The 20,121-nt window shown below is 38.4% G+C and overlaps 1 pseudogene; it reads right to left on the minus strand.

Moving 5' to 3' along the window:
• Positions 1 to 10,472: 10,472 nt before the first annotated feature.
• Positions 10,473 to 12,758, minus strand: LOC148021943 (uncharacterized; annotated as a pseudogene).
• Between the last annotated feature and the right edge of the window lie 7,363 nt (positions 12,759 to 20,121).

Consider the following 20,121-nt stretch of genomic DNA (forward strand, 5'->3'; position numbering starts at 1 on the left):
GCATCTCCATCATGACCTCTCTGTATCAAAACCAAAATATATATTTGATGACCTTTACTATTCTCATTAAAAGATTAAAATGAAGTCATGGATTGTGTGTAAGAAATTGGAAAAGCATTGTTTCATGTGTGGAACCTAAGCTAGAGCAACAAAAACATATGGCAAATAGCCAAGAAGAGTTTCTGGAGTCACTTGGTGGGAGAGATGTGAAGACTTTTACTACATTATTCATGAACATTACTACAAAGGTAACCTCCATAGTTCATGAGCCTTATTCCATAGGTAAACCTCAATTGTTGACCCAAGGTGAGGCAGCTCAATGTGGTCTCCCTCAACTCAACGCTTCTTCTCTAGCCTCATGGTGACAACTTCTTACTTTATCTGATTAGAGGGGGGATGATGGGAAGTGGTGTTTCAGGAGGGCAATTAGTACCTTGGAAATATTTGGTCATTCACCTTGAGGAGTAAGTTGATTCTTCTTGGATGCACTTTTGATTCACTTTCTTGGATGAAATCCAATGCTAGTTTTTGGAGGTGATTTGTGAGTCTAATCCTCAATGTGATCTATGGCTTAGGGTTTCAATTTGCTTTGCAATGTATAGCCTTTTGATTCTCGCATATGGTTGAGGATTATTGAATAGTCTAATTTGATCTTGAGTAACTCTTGCTTAGAATATAGTGGGCATTGGTGAGCTAACACATGTGGAAAGTTGTTTCTTCAATCCATGTTTTATGCTTAAGGAGTCTTGTTTGTGCTCTCTCTTAGGCACATCTCATCTATGCTTAGGATTTGAACATCCATGGTTCTAACAAATTTTTGACTTATTTATATCATTGTAATCTCTGTTTACTCATAATATTTATTGAGTAACAAGAGAGGGTGTTAAAAGTATCTCCTCTTAGAGAGTTCCATCTATAAGAAATCATCTATATAATGTATGTTTAAAGGATATTAAGAAATACATTTTCTTTACATGCTATAAGGCCTTAAAATGACCCTTTTTACTTTACTAAACTTATAATTTTTTTCAAAATATAATTAAAAATCCCCTTTGATAAATATAATCTTATAAATTTTACCAGATATAATACCCTTCTTTTGAACCCACGTGATATCTTACATGTCGTAAAAGATGGATCCCCTAAGAGCTCCTCTTACATTTGATTCTCTTCAGACGTATCTCAATTGTAGCCTATATTTTTGTTTTTCTTAATCTTAATTATTCTTTATATTGTCTTATTTCTAACTAAGTGTATGGTCATGTGATATTGTAAATTCACACTGTCTCTTTCTTCAAGAAAGAAGCTTGCTAACTAAGGAAGATAGTGGACTAGCTCCCTCTAGATGCAACCAATCATCCACAAATCCCTTTCCAATAAATATGTATTTGACCCATTGTGGAATCTCCTCCTTAAAGGGTAGAATGCCCATTAAAATCATGAGTATCAATAGCGATAGCTTGAAACACTCATCATTGGTTAGGTGGTCAAGCAAGGATTAATTCATCACTTGATTGTCTATTTTGCTCAATACTTTGGTCCCCTTCAAGGAGGATATATTTGTTGTTAATGAGGATCCTAAATTCTCTCATATTTCTCAAAAGGGAATCAAATGCTAGGAGAAAGTGTGGAATCATAAGGAAATTATAAGGTGCCTTTGTATCTAATTAGTTATTGATACTTGAATGTCATAGGAAATGGATCAATTATTTCAAATCATGTCAAAGTTTAAGGAGATATTGTCCACCTCATTTATGATCAATATCAATTTAGTCTAAATAATTTACGATATCAAGATTAGAAAGTGTGATAAAAATCAATGTCCCAAGGCAAATAAGCTAGTTTCTCAAGGCACATGCGTTTTGAAAAAAGCACAAAATTTTGTGTGCGAGTAAATGCAAAAGTCTAATTTTAGCAACATGAAATGCCAGAACTTTTAGTAAGTTTAACATATTTTTTTGGGAGACTACTTATGTTGAAGTTTCCCATAGAGAAAAATTTAGTGAGCTAAGTGTGTATCATGTGGGTTCAAAATAAGGTATTTTTAAAATACTATTTTTATATATTTTTTACATACAGAAGGGTGTAATATAAAGGGATTATTTACAGATTGAATAGAAAAGGGTTATGTTCTATCCATAAAAAATGTACAGATAAGGATATTTATAAACAGGTTTTGAATGCACGTGATATTGTAGAGGATATACATATAGTAACTTCCTCAAGGTTGATGCCACTTTTATGACATTTCACTTTGTGCAATGTTTAAAAAGAGGGTCATTTTGATCTCTTTGGCAATGCAAGTGCATCAAAGTGACTACTTGCTTTCAAGCCTAATTTGTATCGTGACTATTTCCCATAGTTCTAGAAAAACAAGCAAACAAAATATACCTTGATATGGCCATCTATAATTCCCTAGTACAAAATATAGGGAATGGAACCTCTTAGTTGTATAGCATGTTATTTCCTTCTATGATATGTGAAGAATGTGATTCCCTAGCTATATATCCTATAATTTCATAATGTAAGGTGTGGGGAATGGAAATCCCTAGTTGTATGTAGGGAATTCATAAAGGCATACCTAAGATTAATCCCTACTATAAGATGTGGGGAATGTAATTTCCTAGTTATACGTAGGGAATGCATTAGTTTGAACGTAAAAATATTAGAGAATTTCCTAAATTCCATACGTTTTCCTATATAGGAGCTATTCAAAAGCTCCTTTTGTAGTAGTAAGATTTAAAATTTTTAAAAAGTCATAAAATTACAATTTTCAAGGTAGGACCATCCAACTAAGATTGATAAAACCAAATGATTTTTTAAATAAATAAAACCAATAAAAATTATAATACTATCCTAATAAGAATGTGTAAAATGATTTCTTTTCAATGTTATCATGATTTAGACACTCTTATTAATCTAATAAAGAATATCAAATCCTCACTACTTGTTGCAAAAGTGTTTCAGGGTCAACATCACCATGCCCCTTATTCTCCATGGCAATATGTGTGAGAGCTCACATGGTTGACATGACCTTGGTCTAAATAATGGGACCAAAATGTTGGGTAACACATGCTAAGGTATTAGGACCATTTGATATACTCTTTTTCCTTAAAGAGCTTTAATGCACAAAAACCAACAACAACTAGAGATTAATTAATACATAATGCATTATAAAAAAACTAATGATTGAAAAAAAAGCAACATGACTTATTGGACTATTGTGAGCAAATAATCTATTGATGAGCATAGTAAGACTTTCTCTCTCTATATATCCAGTCTCAACCTGTAAGATTGTGGTTTGTGATTGAGTGTTGTAAGGAAAAAAAAGTAATATTATTAGAAATAAGGTTATTAGTACAAGTAGTATTCCAAATAAGAAAGTGAATACAACTAAAAGAAAACTTATAAAATCATCCAACTAAGTTCTATGTCTATCACTATCTCTAGATGATGCATTATCCCTGCCTCAAACCTGCCCTTGTTGTATTCTGCTATGCTGCTATCATCTTGGAGAGTGTACAACCTTCTCCTTGAGTCTATGCCAATCCTCTTTGTCCAACCACTTAGGATTTTGAGTGCCACTACTGATCACCTTACGTTCTTCTAATAGTCTATATGACATGTGTACATGCATACAATCCATTATCCATCTTGTGGAAAAGCTATTTGCCATTGTAGGTATTGGGACCACCTCATATTAGAATGCTATCACATAGTCCTTTCTCCCTCCAATATATTTTTCGAGTGGTCTAGAGCGATGTGCCTAAATACTTATTGTCACAACTCTATCATGCATGCCATCACGCTCCTCTCGTCATCATTCATGAGCACCATACCTATTTTTTTATCCACTAGTTATTTGATGGGGATACTGCATTGGTGCCTCCATAGCACCCACCTGAGATACTCTCCCTAGAACTGGTATGAGAGTAAGGAGTAGTAACCAACTGTAGGGTCACAACATCTGTATGTTTACAACATCCCTCCTAAAACAACCACAACCATCCTGTTTGGCTGCATCGAGCAAGGCATCCTTGAGCCTTACTTAACAGCTAGTCTAGACCTCGACTCTACTTATTGGATATCAAATCGTATATGTGAAGATCTCCTACAACTCATCATCTCTCATCCCTTGGCTTATGTTGCTCTCTTGATATCACCAACAACAGCCTACACAATTAAAAAGCAATACTAACATAATCAATATATGGTTTAGATGAAGCATGAAAACATAACTTTACAAAAAAGGATGTTAGTTAAAAAGCATATACGTAAGTACCAGTAAAAGGGAATCATCAACAAATTTGACAAGTGGATGCAAATACGACTAGCCCTATAGCTTCATTTCAAGCTTTTGGAATAGCTCAACATAAACGGAAAGGTATATGCATACATCTCCATAGAAAGAGGAGTCCACTTCATTCTTAAAAAATTATTATACTCATGTCTCTTCATCTACATTATCCATGCATCTCTTCTCGTAATGCTCCAAGCCCTCCTTGTCCTCCACATCCCATAATATCGACTCCCTACTTGTTAGAAACTGCGAGGAAGACGAGAGACGAAAGAAAGAGAGGAGAGAAGAGAGATATGAGACACCGGAAGTGGAACCCCAGAAGTGTGTCAACGGAGCACACATGATAGGAATATATAGAGGGGACCTAGGACGCTATATATAAACAGACTATATATAGCTAACACCCCCGCTCAAATAAAGGTCCCTTACTATGGATGAAAAAACCTTGGGGGCTCAAGGGAAAAAACCCACAGCTCTATATAGGCCTACCGTTATATTAATATTCAAAATATAAAATTACAAAGTTGAACTTACAAGAGCCTATTCATAGGCATCAAAGGAGCTACATCACTCGTGAATTATAACATCAACAGAGAAGGAGCTACATCAGTCCTGAATTACAATAGCCTATTCAGAGGCATCAAAAGAGCTTTATCACTCCTAAATATACAACTACAACAGCCTATTCAGAGGCATCAAAAGAGCTTTATCACTCCTAAATATACAACATGTAAAAAAAGGATAAGCGACGTCACTGCAAAAGATAAAATCTCCAAGAAATTCCTTCAATTGAACTTGGGATGTAAGCAGTATATCTGTCACATCAAAACTTAAAGAAAAACGTTACAGTGACATTAGAACAACACAAGGTCTATAGAGACGGTTCGCGACGCCGCTCTATAGACAACATAACACATGTGGGGCCCCATGAACAGAATATAAATAAAACAATTTGTCATCAGCTGGAATATAGACACTCATCAGCTGGAAAGAATATAAACGAAACAATGTATCATCAGCTAGAATATAGACGCTTATCAAAAGGACAGGAGCAAGAAGGAGACGAGGAGGTACGGGGAGAGGCGGGTGCAAAACAAGCAGTGACGAGGAGAAGAAGACGAACAACAATGAGGTGAGGAGGAATCCGCCATAGCCGGGATTCAATTGATATGATGAAACATGACTGGCGATGGCCTTTTGGTCTGTTGTTCTCTACTCGAATCATGGCCTGCACAAGCAGGCATCGCGCATGCCCTTGATGGAGAGCATCCATTCCTTCTCCTCCAACTCGGGCGTATTTGTGCACTCTGATACCATGTTAGAAACTGCGAGGAAGATGAGAGATGAAAGGAAGAGAGAAGAGAAGAGAGATATGAGACATCGAAAGTGGAACCCCAGAAGTGTGTCAACTAAGCACACATGATAGGAATATATAAAGGGGACCTAGGGCGCTATATATAGACAGACTATATATAGCTAACACTACTTACATACTCTCTTGGTCTATACGGGGAATATTACTTTCATCATAACTCAAGCGCTGTAATATGTTGATGGCACAACATACCACCAACGAGGTTGTAGGGGGTTTGGATAGAATATTACATGTTTAAAATATATAAGTCTGTCACAAGGAATGAAACAACATTTATGACTATTTCTTGTTGTGAAAAAAGTAACAAACAAGGTCATACATATGTTCATATGACTTGGCAAGACAAATGTGTTGTGTAGATCGTTTCATCTTTTTTGTAGATCTACCTCCAAGTATCTAGATGGATCTAATTGAATGGTTACCACTGCTCCTTCCAATACTATTTTGCACCACTGTACATCAAATATGATAATGGAGAAACTACAATAATCTATTGAAATTACACATTGTAAGTTGCCAAAATACTCCGTATTATCTACAATAGTATTTGGATCTGTGGCTCCCCATCCACTTCCTTGTTCAAACTTCAACATGACATCACAATCCATCATGGAATACATTTTATCGATATGCTCAACTTGAAAATATCGCCCGTGTGACCATGTGTTGCATTGTAGATTTTGTACTACTTTTGAAATGGCTAGGTTAGTAGTTCGATATAAAATCTGAATATAAGTGAAAAGTGTCTCAGAACCTTTTAAGGGACTAAGTACAAGGGCGTTGGACATACTAATTGAGATACAACTCATGATCTTAATGTCACTGCCATCATTGTTATCCATTTCATATATGCTACGATAGATAATATGATTTTGTTTTCCTCATTGTTTCTCTCCCTCACCCTGGTTCTCCCTCCCTCCCTCTCTATCTCTCTTTGTTTCTCCCTCTCTTTATTTATCTCTCTTCTTCTTTGTTTTTTTCCTCCCCTCTCACTATTTCCGTCTCTCTCTCTCTCTCTCTTTCCCTCTCCCTCAATGCGTCTCCCCACAAATAAAAATAAAGAGAGAAAAGAAGAAAATTGAAAAACAAAGCAATGAGAGGCAATGTCTCTCTCCCTCTCTTTATCTATCTCTTCCTTGTCTCTCTATACTTTTCTATCTGTTTTGTCTCTCTCATTCTCTCTTTGTTTCTCTATTTCTCTCTCTCCCTCTCTATTTTTATCCCCTCCCTCTCTCTCTCTCTCTCTATTTTTCTCTTTCCCTCCATCTCTCTTTTCCTCTATCCTTCAATCTCTCTATATCCTTCTCCCTCCCCCCCCTCTCTCTCTCTCTTTCTCTTTCCCTCCATCTCTCTATTTGGAGATCTAGGCTACCAATCCCTTGGAGCCTATAATTAGGGATAAATAAGTGCCAAAGGAATAGTCTTTTGGGGATATTGCTTTGATAGTGTTGGTTGAGACATGTAAGAAAGTATTCCTATGTGCTCTTGAGTATGCAACAATTTTTCGATTAAATCTCAGGCATTGGTTAAGAGCAATTATATTACGATATAAAGAACTCCTAGGGAAAATGCAAAGAAATCTAACAGCATGAAAAAGAAATAACACAATCAAATGAGTTCTAAATGAAGTTGAAGGTGTCTATAGATGAATACTATACAATGAGACATCGAATCTCTATGTCTTAGTGACCAAGGTACAAGTGAGTTGAAAGTGGTGTTAGAGATGCTAAGAATAGCTCTTAGAATATGCCACACTCAAGATGGATCCCAAATCATAGTAGCAACAATCCATTAAGAATGACAATGATGTATCTAGCAATGGGGGAAGTGAAACATAGTCCATTGAAACATAGGATACCAATGATAACTTAAGATTGCAAAAGTGCAAGCTATGCTGGTTGAATAAAAATACCATGAATTAAAAAAAGAGTAGTTGATGATCATGTTAGTTGTTAGCCCTCAGGAGTGGAAAAATGTGGGCTATATTGGTGAAAATGTAGGCTAAATAACTTTGAATCTAATGGTGAGAGCAAGGAAGTAGCTCACAATGATCCTCTAGGGTAGGGCAACAACATCTAAACTACAAGTGGTAGAGTAAACTATAGGGTCCAACCACCTAATAGTAGGGTGATAAGATGGATCCACCCAATAGTAAGGTGGTAGGTGGGAAAGTATGGCACAACCACTAACTAGGAAGGTTTCCCCTCTTTATGCCAGCTAACACCTCTCTAAACTTAAGAAGCGCATAAGATGCAAATAAATTTCTTCTTGCTTAAAAGGACATGTGTTCTTGTGCCTTTCAATCGTGCTTGTAGGGTATACAAGTGATCTTCAATTCTTGTGCTAGTACAAAACCCCCAAGGTTCTTCGGTCTTTCCAAAAATCTATGTCAAAGTAGTTCAATCAAAGATGTAGTGCACCTTGAGACAAGAACTTTTTGAAAATATTTGTGCTCAAACACTCATGCTTTATTGATCAATGCAATTGAACAGTGATGTGATGCATATCAAACAATCTATGCTAGCCTCGAAGAATATGCATGCATTGAAACATTTGCCTAGCGAATCCATCTATGTAAGTGTTATGTAATATGCAAATTTACTTTCTTATCAAGAATTCCTAAGCCTTTTCCCTCATTTCTCATAGATCAAATTGAAAATTATCCTATTTTGACCCAGAAATCTTGTAATTCCTCAAAAGAAATAGGCCAATTGATGGTGGCCAAGGGAAACACCCATCTCAAGGAGACCCACATGACCCTCAAGTTCTTGTTACTGAAATTTGTGTGCAAAGACTAGTGCATGCAAAAATGAAGGTACTCGCTCTTCTTTTTACATGTGTAACTAATGGTGCTAAATTACAAGCCTCATGTGTTGTTCAATGCACAATTGAAGGTGCTAATGTGCATGATACCTCCACTTTGGCATGCAAATTATTAGGGAGAATATATGGAATCCCACTCATAATATGCAACTTGTTAAGGACTATTAATCTATGGCAAGTGTGGATCCATTGGAAGAAGGTGGTCTTCGACAGAAATCGTGGTTTCAGCTTAGATTGTTTGTTGCAAGTCATGATGATTGTGAAACCAAAGATTGTGCAAGAACATAAGAAGAAGAAGAATAATAATAATAATAAGCAAGAGGATAAGGAAAAAAGTTGGGAGCCAAAGAAACTAAGGACCCATATAGAAAAAGAGATTGGGTTGGAGGTATAGGAGGCAAATCTTCAATAGAGAGCTCTCTCGCAACTCAAACAAAAATACAGCCTCTAGGGTAAGGTGCCCAATTTTAAGACGGTCCCCCCTATTTTGTAAGAATGATTGAGATAAACCAACATCGATTTTAGAGCAAACCAAATGAATAATTTCTTGCTATTTGTAATAGGTGTCCAATGGAGAGCTGCTAATACACTTTCTTAAAAAGGCACACCCATATCACAAAACAACAGGTCTTTTTTTGCATCACTGATTTTCTTGCGCAGCACTAGAAAGGCCTCGCCATACCTTTATCTTTGCTTATATTTTGTTGTTGGGAAGCTCCATCCCTTGCAAAGAGGTGTGAAACATCAGCAATCATGAGAGATGATGATGGATCCTTGATCTATGGAAGAAGAGCAAGATTTTGGCTGTAGTCTTACGAAATATGATGAAGGGAATGAAATTCTAAAAATCTAGTCTTTCTCTCTCCTCTCTCTCCTCCTTGATGTTCGTTCATATGGATCAATTCATGAGAGAAGGGGGTGGGGTGTGATGAAGGATGCTAACGGCCAAGAAAGAGCGTGAGCGGCTTTCCAACCATGAAATACGAGCCTCAAAACCGCGATTTTTATGCGTAAGTGATTTTTCATTTTGTTTTATGATGAATGGTTGAAGAAAATCCTTAAGAATGGTTGCTTTTGATTCCCCATGTTGTGTTTTATCAAAAATAATAAAGCAAATCAAAAACTTTAGTAGTATAATAATTTTCTCCTAAATACACAAAACCCACAAATTACGATTTTCATGGAAATTATGACATTTAGGGGTTTTATTGGGTTTTTTGGGTTCATATGAGATGAAAATGAATATGGAAATAATGTTGAGCATACTTGATCAAGAAAAACCAATAATTCTAAAATATCATAATTTTTTGCCAAATAAATATGAAAAGGCCAATTTTGCCATTCTTGATATTTTCCACTAGAGGGGCTAGTAGCTACCAGTAAACTAGCACCCTTAACCTAAATCATTAGGGCCTTGACCAATGATGTACATTGTAAATGCTTGAATGCCAAATTTTGAAAATGATTAGGGTAGAAAGCGACCATGTAGAAACTTTACCTTTCAAAAACAACAACCGTCATCGTAGGAAGTTGGGAGCATGTGCGCGCCCGCCAGATCGACATGAGCAGGACCAGGCAGACAAGGCAACATGCTTCAAATTTGATGCCCAAGGTTGGGCTTCAAGACAAAATCAATGACGCTTTTATTCTTTTTTGTGAGCTTCATTTTGGCACCTTTGCTTTAAATTTAGGCATCAACTTCCAAGAAGCTTAGAAGAGATCATTCTTAGATGAAACTTAAGAGATAACAACTCTAAATAGTAGATGGTAATGTCCCATAATACTCGATTTTAAAAAAAGTATAAACTAGTGTGGAAAATCACAATAAAAACTTTGGTTTCATATTCTTTAGACCAGAAGAATTTCCAAGGTCTAGACACTTGTACATCATAGTTAATTAATAAAGTTCATCATGATAGAAAACAAGGTGAGCAACAAGTAAGAACTACAAATCAAGTAGTCTCCGTGCCTTTACTAGCTTCCATTTCTCATAGACAAATGCCCCCAATCAATGCTTTTGATGTCAGGGCCAATAAGAGAAATTCGCATTAATGCCTCAAGAGTCGCCACCTTCAATAGTTGGTGACGATCACTTTTGATTATATTGTGATTAGAGAAGCCTCGTTCACATGCTACTGATGAAGTAGGAAGAACTAAAAGAATTTGCCATAATCTCATCAAGTTTGGATACGTTGCTTGCCAATCAAAATTGTTGGAGAAAACATGCCATGCATCCTTCATACTCATTCCCTCACATCCAAAATATAGTGTGTCAGTGTATGCATAGATTTCATTTTTGCATCCTTGAGTATCTAAAATAGAAGCACTAAACTTTTGCAGTAACTTGGCCAACCATAGATTGACCTTATTTTCTCTTTCTTTTGGGTCATGTGGAAGATATTGTGGAGAGAATATTCTTGTTGCACCAAAAACATGCATATCTAGAAACCGCTCATTCACACAATCTATGATCTTTCCAACAAATTATTTTGCAAGTTGAACACAACTATCAACATCACCCCTTCCATTATCAATAGTAATACCTGCTTTATCTTGTCCACGCATTTTTGCGAAGAGAAGTTGATGTATATATTCTTCTCCATTCTCATTTACATGCCATAATAAACCATCTCTTGTGTCATTCATAAACTTGAGAAGATATGATGTACCTACTCCAAATGGCCGTTCTAAAAACTTCCTTGTAAGAGATCTTATTGTCACTTCGATGGTGGGAGTGATTGTTGTGATATCCAAAGCATCTTCTTGAAACTTTTTATTTAGGAGGTTTAAGACCTTTAGGACATCAGCAAGCATACAAATAAAAAACAACACTTTGTAGATCCTTAACTTTTGATACCATCCTCGTGCATTGTCTTTCCAAAATGTCAAAATTGCAGGCATTAGCTTGCATAACCTTTCCATTATGTTACCCATTGCCAACTATCTAACATCATGGATTTGAAGTACTTCAAAAACTTGTAATTTTCATTTCTTGTAAAAGACTTTGGAAAGCTATATGATGTAAACTTGAGGCATTTATGCAAGAGTACTCCTTGTTTGCGATTTTGTCGACATAAGAAAGGTAAGGAAAACACTTAGCTGAATCAACAATGGCAAGGGCTTCTCTATGAGCAATACATTGTGTGCTAATAAGATGAGGTAGTTCCCTTTGTAGTTTTGCAACCAAGCCTTCATGACAACCTAACATTGAGCTGTCTCCATCAGTGGCAATGCCAACAAGACGTTGTATGCTGAAACTAATGTCCTTCAAAACTAGCATGATAGCATCAAACTTCGTTTGACAGTGCCATCAACAACCAAGATTAGTCGTGCAAATTCTACTTTGCATATACCTCTTCCCTCAGAGGATAAGAATGAAAAGTAAATGATTAAGTGCTTTTCTAAACCCCTATTAGTTGTTTCATCTACCATTAAGGCATAGTAAGGACTTGACAATATCTCTTGAAGTTGCAATGTATATAGATGTTCCAATATAGAGAAAGCAAACTCCTTACCAGCCATAATGCTAGTATAAGATGAATAATCATGATAAGAAGGCATTGAGTCCAATGCCACTGCATAAGCCAGCTCACAAATCTTAACAAACTTTTGGATTGCCAAGTCTTCTTTTGCCACAAAGTACATGAGTTTCATTACTGTAGTTACTCTCTCCTTATTTCTATCATTAATTGCTTTCACTTGTGTGGTTACTTTGATTCCCTTTACATCAGCATCATGTCTAGCTTGTGCCCATTGATGCTCCTTAGAGATGACATGTTTTCAAATTGCACTAAGCTGCATGGTTTTACATCCCTTTCCTTTTCCCCATGGTCCTTTGATCCTAAACTTTTCACACCACTCACATTTCATATACTCATTCTTTCCCTCCACCACTCGCTTTAAAAAATGATATTTTCTCGTGCATTCTATTCGAAAATTTCTAGAATACTATTTTGATGTTGTTGTGGAGTCTTCTGTGTTGGCTACATTTTCTGATGTGCTACTCGGCATATCAAACATTTCTACATCACCATCCATTTCATTATCCTCATATTCATTTTCAATCTCATTCTCTTCATCTTCATCATGCTTTGGAGTATCGCCAAAGAGTTGAGGATGAAGATCTAGATAGACATATGGATTGTCTTCTAGATAGACATTAAGATCTATATTTGGATTCACTTCTAGGTTGACATTTGGATTAACTTTTTCCTTTTCTTTTCCCTTGCCAAGCATATCCAATAAAGTTTGTTGACTCATCTGTTAAGTAGGAGGTATTTCAATAATGGAATTTCACAAAATTTACTTTTTCTCAAATAGTTCGACTAGATGCATACTTAGAAGAATCAGAACTCATACCTCGATGCCTTTTGGATGGCTTGTAGGTTGCCTAGAATCCTCATAGAGGGTAGATATACTCACTTCATCAAGAGCCTAGACACCTAAAGTGACTCAAGAGGGGTGAAAAAAGGCAAAATCCAAGGATTATGAGAATTTAGAAAGGCTTACAAGTTATAGAAGTTGACCTGGGGTGCTTCAAGAGATAGGCTCAAGGCTCATGTAATATTCCCACCCGTGAATATTGACTTCCCGCACACTGCGTAAACCTTGTGCAAAGGTTATCTCACATATTGAAATTGCCGGCAGTGTAACCTATGACCTGCACGCAAGAAATCGGGACCTCCGCATTGGCAAGGCAAACCCGAGAGTTCAAACCCGCAAATCACACGTAAACACCCTCTTGGGAGGGGCAAATTGAATATTATCAAGGTAAATTTTTTTATTTTTATCCCTTTTCCCCAGCCGATGCACGACTGGAGGAGAGGGAGTGTGGGGGGATGGGATGTGGTGGAGTCGTGGGCTGCATGGGGAAGGGGGAACCCATGCAAGGGGCCACGTGGTGGAGCCCTTCTCTCCCCCCCCATGCCTATATAAACACCCGCTAAGGTGTTGAAGGGGGAGGAGGAAAAAAAAAAGGACTGCTGCCGTCGCCGTGCTGAGGAGGAGGAGAAGGATTGCGAAGAGGGGCCTGAGGTCGCCGCCTGCTCAAGCCGGCAGTCACCGTGCTGCATCTGAGGAGGGATAGGCTGTCGTGTTGACGAACGCCGCCGTGCTACTAGGATATGCCATTGCTGCCACGAGCCGCCACCAAGTTGCCGATGCAGTCGCTGCCCTGCCTAGTTCGTGAGCCACCATCGACCTATCATAAACCCCCCACCTATCGTCGATAATACTCCCTTTCCTCAATCATTACCTTAATCCCACGTTATCTGAGAAGAACAGAAGCTTCTCTAAGAAGCTTCTAAGGGATAAGGCCTTTGGGTCTTGTTCCTGCATGCTTTTCGGGTTTTAAAACCGGACTCCTAAAAGCTCCATTCCCACAAGCCTTCCCATAAGCCCCAATCCCGCAAGCTCCCGGGTTCTCAAAGATCTGCATTTCGGTGAAGGAATCTCCTGCGTACGAGGGAGAAGGCACATCTTGAGGCTGTTCGGAGAATGCATAGAAGCAAGTATAATCTGCGGAGTTCAAGTCATCAACGATGGCTCCCAAGAAGTCGCAAGGCGCACCTGCGGGAGGTTCTTCCCCGAACTTACACGTGGATATCACCGCGGATCCACAAATCCAGGTTCCGTGAATATATTTCTACATGAAGAGATGTTTTAAATACGCTTAATTCCATAGGGAAATTCATTCTACGTTATCATTAATTCATGGGTAGTGATAAAAGTACATTCGATAAATTATAGATAAAGGATCTGTGCATATCATGCATCTACAAAGTTATGAATGAAAAGCACTTACTCTCCCTATGAACTTAGTAGCCAATTGCCTTGTCGTGCATTTTCAAAGTGGAAGCCACATATGGCCTAGGGTTAAAGAGGAAATTGTTAAGTGCATTGGTCATGTAGGAAATGAGTATTTTGCATTTAGTCAATAACTCCCTTCGTTATGATTCGCGGGAGGGATTTGTTAACTTCTGTTGCACGGCATGAAAAAGAACCCTGATCTTATAAGTTGCATGGAAAAAGATGCTTGGAAATGGATTAAATCAACACTTGCCTTAGTGTTGCATGAACTTCATTCACGATGTTGTTGTATCTAAGGGTCGCATTTACACATTCGCAAATTTCATTTCATCAAGTTGCATTTAGGAATGATTGCATGGCTTATAAAAGCATGAAATTCAAATACTTAGACAAAAGGTTGTAGGCGTTATTCCTCGATGTAAATCCTAGTAGGCCCTATGTAAGCTATTCTTCAAATTATCATGCCTTTTGACTTTAGCAAAAAGGGATAGGGCTATTGCGGATCTTATGATGCGTAGAAGTAATGAATTGCATGTTTACATGTATTGTAACATTTTGCAACTATTTTTCTACTTTAGATCAAGTTTATCATCTCTAGGAAAGAATTGTCCTTGTCATAAGACAAGTAGGTCAATTTACCCAAGTCATTTGTGATATCATGACTGTTAGGGTTCGTATAGGCATAACTAGCCGATTCAATAAAAACCTCAAGTACTAGCTAGGGCTTGGCACGTTGAAATGCAGCCAAGTATCGTACATGGACGCCAAGTCGAAGCCCTCAAACCCAAAGGTCCTACCCACATTCCCGGAATGTTGAGTCAATTGGATGCTCATGCAAATAATGATCTAGGGTTTCTACCCTAAGGATCATTCGACCTAATGCTAGAACTTGGATTGAGATGGAATCCCTAGGACCGAACGTTGTCGGCTTAGTGCAATTAGGATTGGGTTGGGTAAGAAGACACCCTAAACCCTACTTCTTGTCTAATCATAATTCCTTGACCAGAAAACACCATTCAATGGGTGAAATGATCCCTTGGAATAGATGCGACACTTGTGCAACAAGTTGCAACGTCGCATGGCCTTGTGGTTTGTTCCCAAGAGAGTTTTGCCATTCCTTGGAATGAGGTTGGCAGGTTCTTGCGCAAGTTAACTTGCAAGAGGATGAGTAGTCATCCTGTTACATCCCCCTTATTGGGAAAAATTGCCAAGTTAAGGGAAGTTAGGTATTTGCTTGGAAGCAAATGATCAATTAATGAATTGGAGCGACATGGTCGCCAGGATTTACTGTTAATAAAACCTAAGGTATTGGTTAAGTTGGGTTAACAGGGTATGGCCCTAACCCAAGGACAAAAGGGTGAATAAACAAACCCTTGGGGATCTTGCCAAGTCGCAATTAATCCCGGATCGAATGCTGGATGCATTCGGAGAGAAGGATTCACTCCTTAACTGTTGGCCAAATTAAACGACCACTGGAATTGATTGTGCTTGTACTAGTTTAGAAAGCACTGTTTGCATTGTTTGCTCAAGGAACTAAAGGATGAAAAGATATCTAAATGCTTCAGGTTGAAGGCCTGAAGGGAGTGGTAGCTTCAGTTACCCCCGACTGCCTGCCTGACCCTAACCAAGGGGGTTGTTGACCGCGCCGGGAACGTGGACCGAACTCGCCGCGAGAGGTCTTTCCGTTGAGCTCTACTTGGAGCAGGAGGACGCTTGGGTGCCAGGGGGGGCTCTGGCCGTAAATGCCTCGCCTTCCGGGTCCTGCACAAGAGGCTAACGTGACTCGGGATTGGATCTCGAGGCCCGCATACTAGTCTACGGGCAGAAACTTGGAATAGTGATCCCTAGCGGATTACTGGATAGCCTTCAGGCGGATTATGGACAAGCCTACGGGCGGAACTCCTTGTATTTCAGAGATAAAATGATGAAATGATAATAAAGAAGTTGTTTGATATTGTTTTTCTATGTCACGTGATAAGATTACGTGAAAGAACCAGTGCTTAACAGGGTTAATTAAAGAAGCTAATTGTTATATGTCAAATTAATGTGTTAGATAATTACATAACTAAAACAAACCGAGGAAAGTGCAGAGGATGGACCATGGGTCCATCCTACGGATGGGTGGTCCCGGTTAGCCGGGAACTTTTCTCAAAAATCTCGAAAAACAGCGGGATGATCATCATTATCGAAGCGAATAATGAGACCGATAATCTAGAGTTACGTCTTACCCGATTTACGCTGTTTTAGGGGAACGGAATGGGACTATGCCTTATGGCAGAGAGGTTGAGCCTTGCATCCCTCTCGTTTCCCATTCTCCTTGAACCAAGTGCAGCGTGAATTCGCTTCGGACCTGGCGTTTCTGCGTAAAGTAGTTCACTCGGGTCTGATGCTAGTTGCTGTTAGCTAATGACCAAACAGGAAAACCCTAATTCCGGTCGATCCTAAGTGGGAAACGGCCAGGATACTTCCGCTACGTGGCAGACGCGGGAAGACCTAGATTGCAAAACCCGTAACATTCCATGGGAGTGCCGGGCGGAGTTTTCTAGACATTCTTCCCGATGGACTGCTAAGACGTGTCCTAGATGATTCTAGTGGACACGTTACAGCTCAAAAGGTCCTTGTCTAAACACCAAATAGCTCAATCATCACCACACCTCCATCTACTTGATGCGTGTCACGGGATGTGGTGCCAAGGCCCAATGGTCAACATCTCAATGGCCTTTAGGCTTTGACCGTTCGGCATTCACACTCATCAATAACTCCAAGGACCAGCAAGCTGTGATGGTGAAAAGAAAAATGCTTTGTTTTTTTCCTAATGCGAATCAAATGTTTTCTTACCGATTTTCTAATGCAAATCAAACCTTTGTGTATTGATTTATTCTATTTTTTAATGCGATTCACCAGTAGATAGCGCTAGCCTCCTCTCTTGAAGAAGATGGTCACAACTTCCAAGGCACTACCTCTGTGCCTCCTCCCTCATGCAAACGCTATGTGCCAGTGTCTCTGTGCCTCGGCGAGTCGGCCCCCTACTATGCAGGAAGGCTTCTTTCATTGTCGCCTGCACAAATCTGTGTACTCGAAGTGGCTCACCACCCAGACACCATCATCCTTCTCCTCCTTTTGCAAATCCTCCTTCATATGCCTATGCCCCTGCACTCATAGCTTCAATGCCTCTACCTGGGAGTGACGACTCAACACTCATTTCACCAGTACCAATATGCAAGACGGCTCGTTTCACTGCTTACACTTTCACAAATCTACACAGTTGAAGTGGCCTACTGCTCAAGAACCATCAGCCTTCTCCTCCTTTCACAACTCCTCCTTCATATGCACCACAACAAAAACAAGGCATAGACGCGCATATTAGATGCGCAAAGTGGGGTGCATCTATCATTGCATCTATATGCATGTGTAAATAGATGCGAATTTTACATCTATATATCCGCGCAAATAGACGTGAATATAGACGCGTCTTCAAACGCGTAATTATTTAACCACTTGAAATTGGACTTAATATAATAAAAAACCCAGAGTTAATAATTATTTTTGCATTGCTCTCTAATGAATGGCAGTTCCTCCAGTTGACAAGCCTGATATAAGTAATTAGCGGCAAGCGACAGAAACCTTATTATACAATTAGTAGCAAGAATTGTATGTATCTCGTAATTTCTCTACTTGAAGATGATAAAAAATACTTCATTTTTATTATGGAAAATTCAATTTAGCTTTAAACTTGACTATTGATTCTTGAGTATGCACGTGTGCGCATGATATTTTCCATAGAATTAAGAATACACATTGAATCATTAAGCAAATTAAGTATGTTACAGTGAATGATCCATCTAATCTTCAATGACATCAGCCCTTGCTAAACTATCTACTTCTAGGTCTATGTTACCAAGAGGTAACGAAACAAATAAGTCTATCCCACTATCAAATGTGTTGCTATATTTCTCAATAACAACATCAATATCATCAATCACATTATTGTCCTCTTCTGCGTTTCCTTGAACATCCTTGCGAGGTTCATCTTGTACTATATCACGCATATCATCCATTATGGTGTCATCATGTACATCATCATTAATTGTTGGATTGTCATCTGCTATCTCTATGTCGGTAATATTACCATATATTGGTTTTGAACGATTAGATATAGGGATGACATACCACCATCGGTTATTATTTACCATTGGATGATACACAACCTGTATTTGAAAAACATGTTGAGAGAGAGAGAGAGTACGAGAGAGATACACAAGACATGCCCCCAAAGAATGATTCATATTGATGTAGAGTTAGTATATATAGGCGAGACCCAAGTTAAGTGAGAGATTATATATATAGTTGTAACATCCCCACTCAAACAAAGGTCTCTGGCTGTGAGTGAAAAAACCCTTGGGGAGAACAAGGGAAAAACTCGAGCCCCTACACATACCTACGATACAAAAATGATTTACTATAAAGTTTTCTTGAATACAATGATACATGCCTCAATCAGTGAGACAAGAACTTGAAACAATACCAAGTGCATGTCTTAATGAACTAAAGCGAGCTTCACTAAGAGCTTTTGTGAAGATGTCTGCAACCATTTGATCACTAGGACAATGCTCCACCATAATGGAACCTTTCTTGACTTCATGTCGAACATAATGATAATGAATAGCAATATGCTTTGATTTACTATGTTGTATATAGTCTTTGGTAAGACTAATAGCACTTTGGTTATCGCATCGAAGAGGTGTACTAGATGATGAAGGATGTCCCAAATCTGCAAGTAGTTGTTGAAGCCAAACTAGCTCGCGAGCTGCTAATGATGCAGCAACATATCGGCCTTAGTTGTAGAAACCGCAACACATTGTTGTTTCTTGCTGGACCAAGAAACCAAACATCCATTTACAAAGAAGCAATTCCCACTTGTAGATCGCATGGATAAGTGTGAACTTGCCCAATCAGCATCTGTATATCCAATAAGGTCAAGAGAAGTTGAAGAAGATAAAGAAGAATCCTCTCGAGGACGATAAATAAGACCAAATTTCTTAGTACCCTTGAGGTACTTAAGAATACGTTTTGCAGCACTCCAATGAATAGTGGAAGGGGAAGAAAGATACTGTCCCAAAAAATTAGCTGCAAATAAAATATCTGGTCTTGTGTTTAAACCAATAAATTGAAGACAACCAACAAGATTAGCAAAAGGTTGATGAATGGCTGATTCTTCATTGCGTGTTGTAGATGTACCCTTGGTAGAGCTTGAAAGAATGGGAGTGTTGGCAGAGTGCGCATTTGTCAACCCAAACTTCTTAACAATATCATTAAGAAACTTCGTCTGGCGAAGAAGAAGAATGCCTTGTTGTCGGTGTCGTTGAACTTGAATACCCAAACAAGAATGTATCTCATCAAGATACACTATTTCAAATGCAGTCGATAAAAGCTTATTCATAGCATCCAAGAAAGCAATATTATTTGACACAAGAATAGTATCATCAACATATAGAGCAAGAATAATAAAATATTTGTCATCCCTTTTGATGTAAAGATTTGGGTCAGAAAAACATGCCACAAAACCTTTAGATGTGAGGAACTGATCAATCTTAATATACCAAGCACGAGAGCCTTTCCTGCAATCATAAAACCTTCAGCTTGCTCCATATAGATTTCTTCTTCAAGATCTCCATTGAGAAAATCCGTTTTAAAATCCATTTGGTGAATTTCTAGATCAAATAGTGTTGCAAAAGCCAAAATCATACGAACAGTTGTGGAGTGCACAACGGGAGAAAATGTTTCTTGATAATCTACTCCTGCAATCTGTGAGTAA

Source organism: Lygodium microphyllum, chromosome 17, assembly GCF_053477565.2.
Source record: "Lygodium microphyllum isolate KBCC chromosome 17, Lygodium_microphyllum_v1.1.10, whole genome shotgun sequence".
Lineage (NCBI taxonomy): Eukaryota > Viridiplantae > Streptophyta > Polypodiopsida > Schizaeales > Lygodiaceae > Lygodium > Lygodium microphyllum.